Source organism: Ascaphus truei, chromosome 10, assembly GCF_040206685.1.
Source record: "Ascaphus truei isolate aAscTru1 chromosome 10, aAscTru1.hap1, whole genome shotgun sequence".
NCBI lineage: Eukaryota > Metazoa > Chordata > Amphibia > Anura > Ascaphidae > Ascaphus > Ascaphus truei.
In genome coordinates, this window is record NC_134492.1 from 36,865,140 (window position 1) to 36,883,522 (window position 18,383).

Below are 18,383 nucleotides of genomic sequence, written 5' to 3' on the forward strand. Positions count from 1 at the left end.
GAGAGAGTGGGTGGCAGATAGAGAGAGAGAGAGAGAGTGGGTGACAGATAGAGAGAGAGAGTGGGTGACAGATAGAGAGAGAGAGTGGGTGACAGAGAGAGAGAGTGGGTGACAGAGAGAGAGAGTGGGTGACAGAGAGAGAGAGAGTGGGTGACAGAGAGAGAGAGTAGGTGACAGAGAGAGAGAGTGGGTGACAGAGAGAGTGGATGAGGGGTGAGGTGATGGTTGACTGACACGTGGGTGGGTGACTGGGTTGGTGTCTGTATACACACTGTCTCACACACTGCCACTGATACACACACACACACACACACACACACCAGCTCCTGCTCACAACATCCGGCCCGGTACAAAGCCCCGTTCCCGGCATCCTCTGACCTGCAACCAATCCCCTGCGGCCCAGCATTCTAAAGCCACGCCCCCGGCATCCTCCATCCAGTCCCCTGCGGCCCGGCATTCTAAAGCCACGCCCCCGGCATCCTCCATCCAATCCCCTGCGGCCCGGCATTCTAAAGCCACGCCCCCGGCATCCTCCATCCAGTCCCCTGCGGCCCGGCATGTTCTACTAAGAAGCCCAACCCCTGGTATTCTGAAAATACTCACCGGCCGGGCTCCCGCATCCTCCTCACCGCTGCCCCCGCGCACCGCCAACGACACAAGCCACCCGCGGCCCACCGCATCTAAAAAAAGGGACCAGCGGAAAAAAACGGGACATTTCAGGGACAGGACAGAAAAAACCATCTGGTCACCCTATGTATTTGGACACTGTCCAGTAAAACACTAGAAGTAAAACTGGACTTCTGCTAGGGGTCCTGGGCAGCTTCCTCCATCCTGATTGGCTGCTGCTGAGTAAGGCCGAGCTTATAGTGTCAGCGTTGCCGGAAAAATCAAATTGAAGTGACTTCCAGTGATCGCGACCAAGCCGTCGCGCCTACTATAAGCGCACACGACAGAGTCAATACAGTCAATCAGGAGGAGAGGTCAGGAGCCCTGGGGGTGGTGCCAAGAAGAGGAGGAAACAGCATGGAGAGGGGTGTTTTGTGTGTCTCTAGCGTGTCGCACCGTTCACCATTGTGTCCAGAGAAGCCACGTGGCAACCCTACTTCCAATTAACATCCACAGCCGTTCTTATCACTACCCTAACCTACCTTATCACTTTGTAATCACAGGATGGAGTTTCTTGTTGGAGGGGAGGGGGAAAGAAACAACCCCCCCCCTCTTTTTCTCCCTAAAGGACCGAAACGCTGATCATTTTCTAATAAAGGAAACTGCGCGTATATGCCATCTTGTCAGTGCTTGTAATAACCTTTATATCACTTGATGCTACAATGCATAGATATATACTGAATCAGAAAATGTGTTGGGGCAATGATGTGGAGGAGAGAGACCGCAGAACCTGGGAAATCCGAGGGGATCGACGGGCTGAAGATGATATTATCATTAATTTGCAAAGCGCCAACATATTCCGCTGCGTGGTACAACAGATATACATGTGTGTGTTATATTACCATGTAATAAATGGCATATTTAGTGGCAGACGTGTTTGTTTTACTAAAAGATTTGTAACAGAAGAGCAGGACACGCTTTAACATTTCTATGGGTAAAACCCATAGGCAGGGGGTCATTGCTTCTTTAATGTAATTATTATTATTTTTTAATTCAGAACCCTTAAATCTTTTTTCGTCAGACTTTGGCACCTGTAATACACTAAATATAACATTTACAACCAAGTTTTCAAAATGGATTTTTAGCTAAATGTCTCTTAAGTCAGCAGAGCGGTCTGGCATAACTGTCAGGACCCAGGGAACCAAATGGGCGACATTTGGGTCTCCTACAGTAGATCAGGGGTGCGCAAACTGGGGCCGGGGGGGTGCAAGATTTTCTAGGGAGCAGGGGCGCAGCGATTGCAGAGGCCCCGCACTCTTCCCCAAGGCATTTAAAATTAAATTCCGGGGGATCGCGTGAGGCCTCTGTAACTTCCCTCGTCTCCGGCGACATAGCATCAAATGACGTCGTGTGACCCCGCGGCCTCATTTGACGCTGGAGAAGGAAGGAGGAGGGGAAGAGCAGGCAGGGGGGGTGCAGACGGAAAAGTTTGCACACCCCTGTCCTAGATCCCAGTATCAATCAAATGGAGAAAAAAAAAATCGAATTTGTGAGAGAAAGTTAGTTCAGGAGGAGGAGCGGCTCAGTGAGTAAACACACTGACTGGCACTAAGTTTGAAGCAGGGGAACCTGGTTCAATTCCCGGTGTCGGCTCTTTATGACCCTAGGCAAGTCACTTTATCTCCCTGTGCCCCAGGCACCAAAAACATAGATTGTAAGCCCTACGGGGCAGAGACCTGTGCCTGCAAAATTTGTCTGTAAAGCGCTATGTAAAACTAGTAGCGCTATACAAGAACAAACAATTATTATTATTATTATTATTATTATAAGTAGCAGGGCCGCCAACAGGGTGGGTCTGCCTGGGCCCCTTGCGCGCCGTGCCCGTTTCATTAAAAAAAAAAAAAAAGCACCAGGAAAAAAAAATGCTGGCGATCCCCGTGCGCATGCGCAGAGCAGAGGTCTCGGTGCGCATGCGCAGGGAAGCAGGGTGTCTGGCCTGCTCCCTGTGGAGTATTGGGATATATATATATATATATATATATATATATATATATATATAGTGCCAGTAGCCTCTGAACTAGGCCAGAAACCCCCAATAGATCCCAGCTAGGCCCCGACTCAGCTTTTGGCTGCTGCAGGGAAGGCCCACAGATAAGGGCGCTTCCTCTTAGCTCACCACAGTTAGGGTTAGTGCACCAGTGACAGACATGACGCGGTGTGTGCGGCCTGCGGTCTGGGACCGGACCACAGGCATATATGCAGAGACACTCAAAGGGACACACTCCAACAGGAGATCCCTCCAGAGGTGGATGAAGAGGATCCGGTAGACCACATCGTGGGATCACAGTGCAGTCTGACGGTGCACCATCTTCAGGTTGCCCTGGTCTGGACTGGAGACCAGGAAAGGTACCCAATGTGCACCAACGGCCTCACACACAGTGGGTAGCGCTACGACACACACTTTGGAGTGGGCTGGACTCTGCGGACACTGGGTTGGTTAGGTATCCGGAGCACCTCAGTACTTTGGGGGTTTCACCAGGGTGGTATTACGCCGTGGGCACTGCATTGTGGGGCCTACAATCAATCATTGTATTGATATTGTGTTATTGTGTGTGCGTTCAGTAAAACTGATGTTATATACCCTGTGTGTAATTACTGAATGTATTGGGTCCTGTGAGGGGTTATCCAGCTAAGCTCTGATCCCACGCAGGTGGAGGCGCTGTAAACAAAAGACAAAGATCACCCAAGGCTCCCAGCAGTGGAGGCTAAGGCCTCCTGTAAGCAGCCACACAGGTAACAGCAGCACAGGTAGTTCCCTTAGACACGGGGAAAGGGGCTACATACACTGTCTCAATATGAAGAAGTGGCTCAGTGAGGGGGACCTGGTTCAAATCCCAATGTCCGCTCCTTGTGACCGTGGGCAGGTCACTGTCTCCCTGTGCCTCAGGCACCAAAAACAGATTCTAAACTCATTTGGGCAGGGACTAGGTGAGTAAAAAAAAGCTCCCACTGGCGGAAAAAGCGCTATATGAAATAAAGTTGTTATTATTAGTCACTGTCTATTCTGACTCTTGTAGTTCACTGTATAGCCACATGATGGCAGTGGAGATTGCTTCTTTAGTTACCACTGGCTTGTGATTTATGATACTGTACCTAGCAGACACAGAATCCTTTTGCAGAACGCCATAAAATAACACGAAACAGCAGCTGTTCACATTTATTACCAATTCTGCAATTGATTTTTATACTCGGCAAGTATTTTTTTTTTCTTAAAGCCTTAAGAAATTCTAAAGAAAAGACTGCAAGGGCACCGCACGTAACATGTATGCCTCTTTAAATATAGAAAGCATGGAAGGACCATTGAACGGGAGTGCAGCACATGGACAGTGCAGAAGCACGAGCAAGTTGTGAATAGATTTCAGCAGAGTTAGGACCTGGAGAGAAACTGCAGAACTGCCTCCCTCACGCCCTCCCTCCGAGTCCTGCAGCTGACACCCTGAACGAGGCCTTAGGACCTGGAGAGAAACTGCAGGGAACCAGTCACTGGTGCAATCTCCAAACAAATGTTTCCACTGCACACTCATAGCATGTGTGTAACCCTCCTTACCTGGCTCTAAAGGACTTCACATCAGACTGACTATACACATTGGTTCTCTGTGTGTGGGGGAAGCGTAATTGGTACAAGTAGAAGGCAGACACACAGTGGCGCAATATGTATACTCTGTGGGTGAAGTTTAGGGCCAATGTGGTGTACTGCTCACATTTATCCCAAATCAAATAGCATTTCCCAAACCGTGGCAGGTTTGATCCGTGCATTCTGATCAGTGGGTTAAGCTCGAGAGAAAACAAAAAAGATGCAATAGTGCAGATCGTCTAAAACACATTTATATCCAATAGATAAAATCAATAGTATGTGGACATTCTTTAGTTTAAAACCAGATCTAATCTTGGAAGACAGAATCTCCCAAGGCAAGCTGCGGTCTCGCCACCTCCGCGCGTGCGTGCTGCATCTCATGTCATGCTTCCATCAGCACTTCCGGTATCCTCGGTGGGACGTCTCTCGGACTCCCAGACTCTGCCACTGTTTGGCATATGCCATTTTGATTTGTGATAAATGTGAGTAGTACCCCACATTGGCCCTAAACGTCACCCACAGAGTATGTATGTATATATATGTGTGTGTGTGTATATGTGTGTGTGCGTGTATATGTGTGTGTGTGTGTATATGTGTGTGTGTATATGTGTGTGTGTGTGTATATGTGTGTGTATATGTGTGTGTGTATGTGTGTGTGTGTGTATATGTGTGTGTGTTTATATGTGTGTGTGTGTGTATATGTGGGTGTGTGTATGTGTGTGTGTGTGCATGTGTATCTATTTCTCATCTCTTCTTGGTACCTATTGAGCTCTCCACGCTTGGAGAAACATTCATACTTTGAAGAACTTTGGAAACCATTCATCTGAAGGTTTGAAGGAGGGGAGGGACAGGGACTTGGAGCACAGCAAAAAACAGCAGGCTGGCGGCAGTGGCAACGTGCAAAAACTTTATTACGGCAACATTGCCATCATAAAAACAGGACAGGTTCTCTATACGAGTGCACGACGCTCATAGTGCATTAAAAATTATATTGACATAAAGAATAATAAAGGTGAGTATTAAGCGTACATCAAAATAGTAATAATCAGGCAATTTTGGGATAATGTTACCCAGCACCACGTGGAAGCCGGATCAGATGTCCTCTCATGCAGATGGAGGCTGGTTCCTCTCACACCGGTTCCTGTGCAGGTAAGTGGGAAGTCTTTGAAAGTCCTTACTCCCAAGAGTAGATAAACACGTTTGCAGCTCTGTCCTCGATCGCTGCTTCAAACCGAGCTCCACACCAGCAGAAAAGAAAACCTCTCTCTCTCCCCTCCGTTGAAACACTTCCGGATTGGTGACGTCACCGCGGGGTTTCTCGCCGATGCTGGCGCCGGTTAACACTGGGTATGCTCGTCGTGATATAGCAGTAAAGTTAGTAGTACTACTGCTCTAGGCTCTTCCAACGCGTTTCGAAACCCGTAGGTTCCTTCATCAGGGAAATAAAACCCCGCGGTGACGTCACCAATCCGGAAGTGTTTCAACGGAGGGGAGAGAGAGAGGTTTTCTTTTCTGCTGGTGTGGAGCTCGGTTTGAAGCAGCGATCGAGGACAGAGCTGCAAACGTGTTTATCTACTCTTGGGAGTAAGGACTTTCAAAGACTTCCCACTTACCTGCACAGGAACCGGTGTGAGAGGAACCAGCCTCCATCTGCATGAGAGGACATCTGATCCGGCTTCCACGTGGTGCTGGGTAACATTATCCCAAAATTGCCTTATTATTACTATTTGATGTACGCTTAATACTCACCTTTATTATTCTTTATGTCAATATAATTTTTAATGCACTATGAGCGTCGTGCGCTGTGTTTTTTGTGTTTTTTTCTGCTAGCTCTAGGGGGTTCCTGAGCCCTCCCTTCTACCGCAGCTGCAGACGCTAATTATTATTAAGGTCACGTATTTATTTTTATTTTCACTACATCACTATTAACAATAGTTGCGCACTATTCTCTTAACTCTCTCTATACGAGTCTCTGCACTCCCTGCTCGAGGACCCAAAAAGCCGGGAACACGTGACCCGCCACAGAAGGAACCGCCGGATGGGAGAAGCACTCCGGTCAGGTTAGAGATCACTTTCCCTATCAAATGGCTATCCGAATTGTGCCTTATTGTGCCTGAATGAAGTATTATGCTATTATGCTACCATTCTCTACATAGGGGTACCTATTTCACCGCTCCCATTTATAACTTTCAATCTGGCTAATCTGCCCTACCACTGTTACACTGAGGATCACTACAGTCCTCAAACCGACACCAATTTGAAGCACCACCTTAGGGGTTAATTCCCTTAACTACCTATATCTGAAGGTTTGAGCAGCAACTCAATGTGTCAATAAATAACTTTTGATGCCTATACACATTATTCACATTATTCACATTGTAACTGTAGCACATTTCAATGATGCATGTCAAGTTACAGTATTTTCATGGTCATTACCAGGAATGCCAGACATTGCTAGACATGGGATTTTTGAACTGGGGATATGGATAAATAGATCGGTCTTATTATCCTAAATCATGGGTCGATCTCCAAGTGTCACAATTTAAAATGTGAAACATTCAAAATAAATCAACCTGACAAAAAATATATATATAAAAATAAACATGAGTTATCAGCACAAAACCAACTGGCTTTAAGTTTACAAGGAGGTATAAACATTTCAAATAAAATGTCCCAAAAACGTTTAAAATTCGGAATCCTATCGCACCTTTTCTTTTTTACGGCATGCCGTTCCTTCAGCACGACAACCTTCCAGGAAGAAGCCAACACTTAACACAAACGTCTGGATTGAAGAGAGAAAGGAGATGGACCGACTGTCACGGGAGACCAGCGCTTTTAACACCTTAATACCCAGATCCTTTGAGCAAAGTGAAGAGGTAAAATAAATTGTGATTTATTTACAGAATGAACACACACAGCTTGGTTTACAATTACAACGAAAATACACTTACTTTGGGACTGGGACACTAAACGAATCTTTCCTAGTTGCAAAACAAACAGCAAAATAATCCAGGCAGCTTTTCCTTCAAGTAGCCTCTTCCTGCTGGAGTCTTGTAACTGGACACTTAGCCTCTGAGAAACTTAGATGACTTACTCAGAGCTTGGAATCCTTGGACCACACATTGAATCTTAGGCGAATCTGTTACAGCATGATGAATTCCTTTCCTGATGGGCTGCACGGGTTCTTATAGGGTTAACATTCCTATACTTAACTAGTGCAGCCTCTCTCTCAGTGGGAATATTTCCGTCCCCCTATCACGGCGTTGCCAATACTTTGCAAACCTAGCAGAGGGGGCTTCTCATTCTGCTCTGGGCATGTGCAAACTTTGCCCCTTTGCCGCTTAACATATGAGACCCTGCCCCACTTACCTAGTGCCGCTCAGTCTGGGCAAGGTGGCTTATTGAAGTTCTCTTCCCCTACCAAGCAAGCTAACAAATGGTTTAACACTTCCATATCCTGGATTGCCTTTGAAACTTGCCAGGATGGCTTAGGCTGAGTCCATGGTGACTTCAGCCATGCGGAGGCACGCTGAGGCTGAGGGAAAGCGGGTGCTTTCCCTGGCCTTAGTTCACGCACCGTCCGGGGGCGTGTCTGGGGGCGGGCCAGTGACGTCACGGAGCTGGTTCGTCCTCATTGGGCGAACCGCTCACGTAACTGGCCCTGCGCTCCCGTGAGCACCGAAACGAAAAAAAATTTAAGAGCTACGCCTCCGCACGCTTGCGGAAGGGGGTACGAGCCCCTGCTAAAGCCGCTCTTATTGCGGCTGCAGGGGCTCACTGACAAGCGTCAGCGCGCCTCAGCACGGGTCAGCGGATAAGCACTGACCATGGACTCAGCCTTATTGAAGTTATCTTCCTTTCACCCACCTTGCTAACAAATGGTTTAAAAAAATAGCAATATACAGGATAAATGATTTATATACTCACATTGTGTACATTAGGCATATACACATAATGGTTTGTTGGGCGCCTGCGATCGGGAGCCGTGGAGGAGTGGAATTCTAGCTGTCCCCTTTCCTTCTGTGTTGGTTCGGGTACCTCGGCTGTGTAGTCCGCATCACTTCCGGTTGGATTGACGTCACATCCATTTGGTAATAACCGGAAACGATCATGATGTGGCAAATGGGTGAATCCTCATGGCGTCTCCAACCGACAGTGTGAATAGCTCAACGCATTGAATCAGCTTCATCAGGAGCAGGGTTGACTCAAGGTGTTCTGGGACAATTTATAGCATGTGCAATCTAAGATAATAGTTTGGCCACAGGTTCTCTTGATGAGAACAAAAGGCTATGACCAAACCTTCAATGGTCCAAAGTGCAAGGGAATAATACTTTAATAATAGGATATATTTAGCAATAAGATAATCATAACATATAAAAACAATAAGATCAATACATTTATAAACCAGAAAATAAAACTGTAAACATAAATACACACGTTTAAATACAATATAAAACTTTATAAATATATAAATTTAAAATACTGGAAATTATCTTGAATAATATAAGCAATATAACCAAGGGCTATTGGGTAGAGAGACGCTCATTGACAGAACAATATATGAACATGTATAATGCCCCAAATCATATAGTATACACAAGGGGAGCGATATGGGAGAGGAGAAAAACAAATATTTAGTGTATCAAATACATGTCATCAAATACCAGCCAATGTTAAAAAAAACCCACTAAAAATAACTACAAATAGTTCATAATGATTAAAACATACAAAAATAAATACAGCATTTGAGTTGAAACTGGGGTTTGCAGAGACAGAGAAAATAGAACTATGTTAAAAAGGGTCCTAGTTCTAAATCTGCATTACGACCATTTGGGATCAAAGTATTTAGTTTGTATTTGCAGAACATTTCTCTTTTTCCTAGGTCGTTCTCTGTCTCTGCCCCTCCAGTGCTGGGAAACATGGTCCATCCCTAGATATTTGAGACCTGTGGGGCTGGCTTAATGAGCCAGAGCAAAGTGTTTTGATGCACTGTGCGTCATAACACTGCGATGAATGTTACTTAGGTGTTCTAAAATTCTTGTCCTGATGGCTTTTAGTTTTCCTTACACATTAGGAATATCATCTTTCAATATCGGATCATTTAATACAACGTGCCAGTGTTTCTTAATCAGTCGGGTTTTTTTTGGCTTTTTTATTGTAGGTCGTCAGAAAAGCTTTATCAAAATGTTGTGAGGATGTATTATGTTGTCTATTCGGATTAATCAGATCTTTTCTTTCCAAATTTTCAGCTTTAATTATAGCATTGTTTAGAACAGTTGTGATAATTTTTCTCTAAAAATCTGTTTTTTTAAATTTCAGATTGACTAATAAAATGATCTTTTTCCGTGCACTTGCGTTTCATTCTTCTAAATTGACTAAAACGAACATTGTCCATCCACTGGGGGTGATGACAACTGGACCTTAAAATGTAGTTATTGCTGTCTGCCATTTTAAAAACTAACTTTGTTTTGATCTCTCCATTATCTATATACTGTATGAGATCTAAAAATTCTAACTCCTCTTTGCTGGTTTTTGATGTAAATTTTAAGTTACTGTCATTTGTATTTATCTTTTCTAAAAAAAATTCCAAACTTTTCTGATAACCTCGCCAAATTAATATTATATTGTCTATATATCTTCGCCAGAGGACCAAGTTCGCATCGGGTCCCGCCTCAGACCAAATGTGTATCTTCCCATGAACCCATGAAAAGATTGGTGTAGCTCGGCGCAAACTTGGTCCCCAGGGCTGTACCGCATTTTTGTAAGAAATGATTCCCTTCGAACCAGAAAAAGGTTTTTTTTGCAATATAAATAAGATACTTTCAATTAAAAAAACCTGTCTGTATCTCAGGTAAATCTGTATCTTTTGAAAGGAAATTCTTCACTGGTGCACATCCTTGATGGTATAAAATAGAAATATAAAGAGAGGCCGCATCAATAGTTGCTAGTATAAAATTATTTCCCCGCATATTTTCTAAAATTTATAAAACTTCCGTTGTATCTTTCAAATAGGATTTGAGTGTTTTTACATATATTTTTACAAAAAGGTCTATGTAAAGTGATACATTTGCTGTCAGCAAATTAATCCCTGAAATTATTGGTCGACCTGGAAGGTTGATTAAACTTTTATGTACAGTTAGGTTAGGCATATCATTATCCAAGTCTACCATAAAGAGAAGACGTCACAAGAGCAAATACAGAGGGTTCACCACAAGGTGCAAACCATTCATAAGCCTCAAGAATAGAAAGGCTAGATTAGACTTTGCCAAACAATATCTAAAAAAGCCAGCCCAGTTCTGCAACAGCATTCTTTGGACAGATGAAACTAAGATCAACCTGTACCAGAATGATGGGAAGAAAAAAGTATGTAGAAGGCTTGGAACGGCTCATGATCCGAAGCATACCACATCATCTGTAAAACACGGTGGAAGCAGTGTGATGGCATGGGCATGCATGGCTTACAATGGCACTGGGTCACTAGTGTTTATTGATGATGTGACAGAAGACAGAAGCAACCGGATGAATTCTGAAGTGTATAGGGATATATTGTCTGCTCAGATTCAGCCAAATTCAGCGAAGTTGATTGGACGGCGCTTCCCTTTACAGATGGACAATGACCCAAAACATACTGCGAAAGCAACCCAGGAGTTTTTTAAGGCAAACAAGTGGAATCTTCTGCAATGGCCGAGTCAATCACCAGATCTCAACCCAATCGAGCATGCATTTCACTTGCTGAAGACAAAACTTAAGGTAGAAAGACCCACGAACAAACAACAACTGAAGACTGCTGCAGTAAAGGCCTGGCAAAGCATCACAAAGGAGGAAACCCAGTGTTTGGTGATGTCCATGCGTTCCAGACTTCAAGCAGTCATTGCCTGCAAAGGATTCTCGACAAAGTATTAAAAATGAAAATTTTACTTATGATTGTGTTAATTTGTCCAATTACATTTGAGCCCCTGAAATAAGGGAATTGTGTATGAAAATGGTTGCAATTCCTAAACGTTTCATACGATATTTTTGTTCAACCCCTTGAATTAAAGCTGAAAGTCTGCACTTTTATTGCATCTCGGTTGTTTCAGTTAAAATCCATTGTGGTGGCGTACAGAGCCAAAATTATGAAAATTGTGTCAGTGTCCAATTATTCCCGGACCTAACTGTATCTTTGGTAAAAAGTTAAAAAAAAGTAATAGGTAATTGTGTTCTCATTCATTAGATTCTTAAATTCGTTTTAATCTAAAATACCTATTTTTTTCCCTCTCTCTAAAAGTATTCTTAATTCTCCTATAAATTCTTTAGATGGATCTCTCTCTCAAAAATATGTAAAACAATAACATGCGCACTCAGGGCCGTCAACAGAAATCGTAGGGCCCGGGACACCAGTACCTTCTGTCCCCCCCCTGTTGGGGCCCTGTGCGCACTTACAATGTGCACCATGTAAAAACACAAGACCAGACTATAAGCCTCAGATAGCAGGAGCTTTGGAATCTCACCGCCGGCAGCGGCTGATTTGGTGTCCCCTCGTGATGTCACTTCTGGTCTGATGAATCTCCCGGTCTGCGGATGCTCGTTCTCCACTGCTGCTCTGCTGTGTTCTTTGGACCCTACGTGTGTCGTCAAAGGCTTCCTCAGGAGTTAGAATTGTCAGGCGGTACATGTTCTTATATACCCTTAGATCTTACGTCATTGGTTATAGATTCAAATTAAATTCTAGATATAAATGACATTAATGTCTAATATTCTGAAACGGCTTTCAAAAATTATTTCAATCACAACACTAAGATATATTAGTACTTAGTATGTATACATATACACACACTGTATTTATATGTATAAACATATGCCTACTCTAATAAACCATTGAAAGGTAAATAAAAGAGCAAAAGAGAATCAATCTTTGGCTCTTAAAGCTGCAGTTCAGTCTTTTTTTTTTTTTTAATTAATTTTTTTACTTCAATAGTTTCATGTGTGCAATCTCTACTTATCTAAAGAACTGCAGGTCAATTCGTTCTCCATGTATTGATAGGCGAAATTTGGTGACATAATTAGAGCTGGCATATGTTTTTCTTCTGCTTCTGTCTCTCAGTGGAAGCTCATGAATATTCATGAGCACTCCTGCACTGACATGTGCTAGAGGGAGGGCAGGGCTGACAAAGGGGTGTGCCAGGGCTTGTGACAGGACATGAAGGGGCAGTGCCTTAGCAAATGGCTGTTAAAATAGAATACAAGAAAATTGGTCCTTAAAAGTTGTTTTTTTTAAAACAGAAAATGCTAAAAGTATTTTTTCTTACTACAGAACTGATTTATTAAAAAAAACAACACACATGCAGGATATTGCCTGAACTGCAGCTTTAAATGGAAATGGAAACTAAGCTGACATCCCATAGACTGACACTCAGCAAAGAGACACTTTGTAGAATCATTTTATAAATATTTAGCATAGAAATTCTCATTTGACAAATGATTAATCTAAAATGCTACACTTACTAAAAACATCACCATTTTATACAGATCGTGGAAAAGATATATTTTTCTCTTTTTCAACATAATACGCTATTTTCTGTCCCTGCACATCTATTTTTTTGGTAGTGGATCCTACGCTCCCATAACTTCGCAGACAACTTTCCTGGATTTCATATTGTTAATCGGATTTTTCAAAAATCGTTTGCTGTTGGTGGGAATTTGACCAACACGAAGTAAAACATCACCAAACTTCATTTTTCAAACTGCTTATTTTGCTCTGATGTAGGACTTGACTATTTTTTTCGGTCCGACATTCTAAAACGATTAACGTTATATTTATTTCTGAGCGAGCCTTAATGCAAAGTACATTTTATACTTTATAATTCCAAAGAAAGTTCAGAAAGCTGCAATAAAACATCGTACAACAGACCTACACTTTCAACGAATGCAGATGATTCTCAAACCTTCTTTATACCTTGAGATTTGGTTTTCTGTGCTTGCTCTAAAAGTAGCAGAACTTTAATTGCTGAAATGTTCTTATGATTCCTAAATAGCTGACGGTCCTAAAAGATGAAGCAAAGCATGTTACGCTAAATATGAAACCAATTTTCAGCAACTTACATTGTAGAGACCGCTCAGATTTTCAATACATCCTGATTTTTCTGAGAAGTGTGGTACAGTGAATATAATTTGTCACAAAAAAATGTGTAAATAATTCAACCCTGTAACTTCATCAACAGAATCACTCACGCTCAGCGCAAGTCTGAGATTAGCACAGTGTCAAATAGTTGCATTAGGGAAATTATCGGGGAACAATTTTGCAACTCCAGCATTTCATCCGAGCATAACTGATGCACCATCAGATGCAAAAGAAATGACATTTTTCTTCAGATATTGCATTGAAAATCCTGATTTTTATTACACTGTCTAAAAGTGCATCTCGAATGTTTTTTGATTTTGCACCATATTGTGAATGTGCCAAATCAAAATAAAAAGTAACTGTATCATCAGATTCACCAGCAGCGGTGCTTAAGCAAATGACAAGAACGATTTTGCTATTAATTATAGTTGATTCATCGACCATAATAGAAAATTTCGATTATTTTTTTTGCTCATAATATTTTGAACTACTGCCTTATGCATTTCCTGTCTTATGTGGTTTGCAATATCAGTGCAAGATTTTCGGGAATGTAAAACACCCAATTCAATTCTGTTAATTTCTTGCAGTTCAAGGGCATGTTCCATATCTGTAAAAGGTCTACCTTTGTAGAAGAATATTATAACCGGTAATACAAATTCTGCATGTTTTTTTTCTTCTTGTATCTTGAATGATGACTGTTCTATTTGTTTATTTGCTGTATTTTTTTTATTTATTGACATGCAATTTGAGTTTGACTATTTTTGTGTGTCCATTTTTTGTCTTTTAAAATTCTTTTAAATTGGTTGCTTTTAGTAGCACTTGCTTGGATTTCAAAATTGCACCATTCTTGATATAGATGTAGTCCACGGGTTTGTTCGGCCCCCAAATGAGACATTTGCTGCACACATTGGATCCTATTTTTTGTACTAATCCATGGATATTCTTGTTTCTTTGTTAGAAACATTTCACAGGGGCAACAATCTGTAATGTCACTCATGGAATTTTTCAAAAATAGACAACTCTTTATCCTGAAGTTCTGTAGATTTAGGAGTTGATGCCTTGGGACTTGAAGGCTGGGGGACGAAAACATCCGTGTCAGTGTCATCTCAGATTATTTAAGAAGTTTTTTTTATTGTCCCGTTTTCACTTTCACCAACACCACTATCCAGTTTGGTGCACTTTTTCTTAAAGTGTTTTAAACACTAATTTTTGAGGGTTACCTTAATGAACACAAAGGTAAAGTTTCAATTAACCCAACGTCTAGGATCACTGACCTCTTTGCAAGGGTTCCTGGGAGTTCAACACTAGCAGGGTATTTCTCTGCTAGAAACTACAACTCCCATGAACCCTTGCAGCAGGCCAGTGACCTTATATGGCTAGATCTGCCATGTAAGGGCACTGGCATTACAAATCCCAGACCTTGCTGGTTGCAGTTTCAGACCGGGCTTGGACAACGCTGATGCAAGGATCTTAGCTAGCGATTACAGCAGGGGGTTCCCATTCCAACCAGGTACCACTGCTGTGATAATCTTAGATGTAGCCAACTTAACTGTACCCCAAACGCTGCTGCTTGCGCTTGGGGTACAGTTGCCTCATCACAAGCAGTTGCGGTGCCGGAGACAGTAAAGTTGGCTACATCTGTATGAAAAATAGTTAATTAGTTGGTCGATAGCTGGTACTAGTAGGACTATATTAATAAAAATGAATACATCTAAAAAGAAAAAGGGTTAACATTACTTGAATTTGCCCATTTTCTTACTTCGTGTGCATTGTTTTTCCTCATCAACACCCCCCCAGTCCCATTTTTAGCCCATGTGCCAGATATGATACATTTTTTAATAAAAAGTATTTTGCTGGTTTAGGCGTGCCTCTTGAAACAAGCTGTTAAATGACTATGTACATTAGCAGTGCTCAGTCTCTTTGGCCTTCGCAGGGTGCTGGGTAAGTGCAGGTTGGGCGTGGATGCTTGAATGTGGAGAGCATGGGCACTGGAAACTCTTATAAACCAAAAGTGCTTTATTTGACAGCCGTCAATAATGCTTCCCAGAAACTGAAATACAGTACTGGATACTTGACAGAAACTGGACTTCATCCCCCAGGTAGCTTTCACTCCTATGCTGGGGAGGTACTTAAACGTGTTACCCATTGTCAAGGATAAATTATCAGTCTCTTGCATGGGGTTAATAATGCTCCACCACTTGTCGAGGGGACCGTTAAGGCATGCACGTTGAGCTCCTGAGTTAGCAACCCCGCTATTATGCATTTCATACTTCCTCCATACCTATGTGATCAGGAATGCGCAGGGAACGTTCTGGTTGGGCTGGTCCAAACATACTCCGGAGTTACTCTGCCGAGAACTCCTTACCAAGAACATGCTGCATCCTTATCAATCGCGAGAACAATTAAGGGACTATACTACTGACGCCTACTTAGGACAGGGCAAGTTTCCCAACTAAAAACGACAAATGGTGACAGTACACATCTTAATACACACACACACACCTATTTACACGACTCACAATGGGACGCCTGTCAGAACTCTGAGAAACCTGCTTCTAGAACATAGGGTGGCGTAAAGACACACTGGGTGGGCTCTATCAATACTTGATAGAGCCTAGCCAGTTAACACCTTGTAGAACTAATATCCATCGAATAATTAATTTTGTTTACTCCCTCAGGAGTGTCAACCCTGTTGCAGATCTGTGGGTCATCTGCAAAGAGTCATACTTTCCCTTTCAAGTCATTTGGAATGTCACTAATTATATTAAAGCACACCGGTCCTAGTACAAATCCCTGAGATTCTCCAATGATTACCTTCCCCATCCACCGAATGTACTTCCTTTATCCTCACACCGATGATAACAAAAAGGCTGAAACAGCTGTCCGTGAGTAGGTTGTACGGGCTATATACTTCTTCTAGCTATACACTTCTTTAACCCAGGCTGTGCTGAAAAGCTGTGCAATACAGCAGGAATATGCTTATAGGGGGTAGAATCCGCTACTGAATGCCTGAGCACTCTTCTAGCTGCTTCTGATAGAGTCCTGCTCCTTGCAGACAGACGCACTACGTCTAGCGAGGCTTCGGCGACGTAGTCAGCCGCTAAATTTCATTTCTGACAATGCATGCAGAATTGAGGCTCTCTTGAAGCCCTTTTCCAATGCCTCCTCCAGGTTTGGTAACCATATTCGCAGAACTCTGGACAGTGACTATGTCACTGGCACAGGTTTGCATGCGAGCCCAGCTGCTACAAAGAACTTTTGTAGGACACTTTCCATCCATCGTGTCTCGGGAATGAAACCGCATCATCCACTGGTAATGTGGTCTTTTTCTTGCAATCAGAGTGATTGCCGCATTCACTTTTTTTTCTCCCCCAATTTTTGACTGTCAGTGAAGGGGTACATCTTCTCTCAAAGGGTTACCAATTTTGAAATGAAACTTCTTTGCTGGCGCCTACAGAGTTTTCATAGGAAAAATCCCTTGTGTTGTAACAAAATTCCATGACGGAAGTGATATCACGCTTCGGTGCACGCGCCCGTGCGCACACCCCACACCTGCGCAGACCTCAAAGCGCTTCCCTCACTTCCAGCACACACTGAGCGTGGAGCCAGCAAGCACACAGCACATGCCCAGTGGCGTCCAGGCTCGCCGTACAGGCAGTGCTGTGCACGGCAAACGCCATCCGCAGGTGCAGCTCGCGTGCATGGAGGCCCGCCAAGCACCGAGCGCATGCGCAGGACCTCAGAAGTCGGCCGCAAGTTCCATAATCAGCCGCCTGGACCCCTTCCAATGCCTGGCCTACACCAAACTCTCTGCTGCACAGGTGAGCCCCCTCTATACAGTCACCCACGTCAGTCACACGTGCAGTCACGCACGCACATGCAGTCACAGAATCACACACGCGTGCAGTCGCGCGCACACAGTCAGGTGTATACACAGTAACGCGCGCATAGTCACGCAGTCAGAGAATCGCACACGCACACTAGGAATTCACAGTTCATATAAATATAGACGTGCAAATAGCTAAAACGGGGTGTGAAGAGCATGCGCGTTCTAAGTGAAACTTCTTTATGTTTTGTCACTGAAATTGTTTTGATTTTTAATTAAAAAAAATATCACCATCACAAATACAATTTCTGTGACAAAACAGGGACAAGAGACAGACACACACACACGCATTTTTAAAAATTTTTTTTTTTAGATCAGGCGGATTCCACGCGGTCTCCATCTTTTTCTTTCTAACCGAATATGGAGGAAAGCTTCTACAATTAATCTTAGTGCTGTGGGAAAGCGTATCCCTTTTCAGGTGCATGTCCACTTGGTGTCCCAGCTACAGCACCTCTCATTGCTTTAATGAAAGGATCAACTAGATCCAATTTGAACTTGTAATCTTCATTTGATACCTCGTGCTCCCACAAACCCCACTATTCTCCTGAGCGCTGTTGTAACACCGACTCCTCCGACAAAGATTCTCCTCTCCAAGCCTGTTTGGGATCTTGATTTGTGCTGGGTTTGTTTAGTGGCCAGTAGAACTGCCGATTCACCGCTCTGAGATACTGCATCTTTCATCCAGGACAGTGGACATCTGACCATCTACGGCCACTGATTTTAAACAATTCTCGCAGTTTATTTGCCTTGAGCACGGACTAATTACAAGCTGCACTAATTCTCGCTTTTCTCCCTTCCTATGAAGTAACGCATCAGTGGCCACTTTAGATGTTCCTTCCTCTGGCTGACCCCCAGAGGTACTGTAGCAATAACAAAAAATCTTCACTTCACTGTTGGGCACTCTTTGCATCCTTAATACTATCTCGGGACTCTCCCAGAAGTTTTGGACAGCGATTCGTTGCCTGATCCAGCTTCCAAGTTCAATCTGTGTTCAACAGCAGTATGCAGACAGTCTCAAAACGTTTAAGGAATATTGTCCGTTAAAGCTATTGTGGACCCAGCTAATATATTTAAAGTGAGGATGCGCAAGAACACCATGACTCGCAGCCCCCTGAGCAGCACAGAAGGGTCAGTGTAATTTACCGCAGCCATGAGCA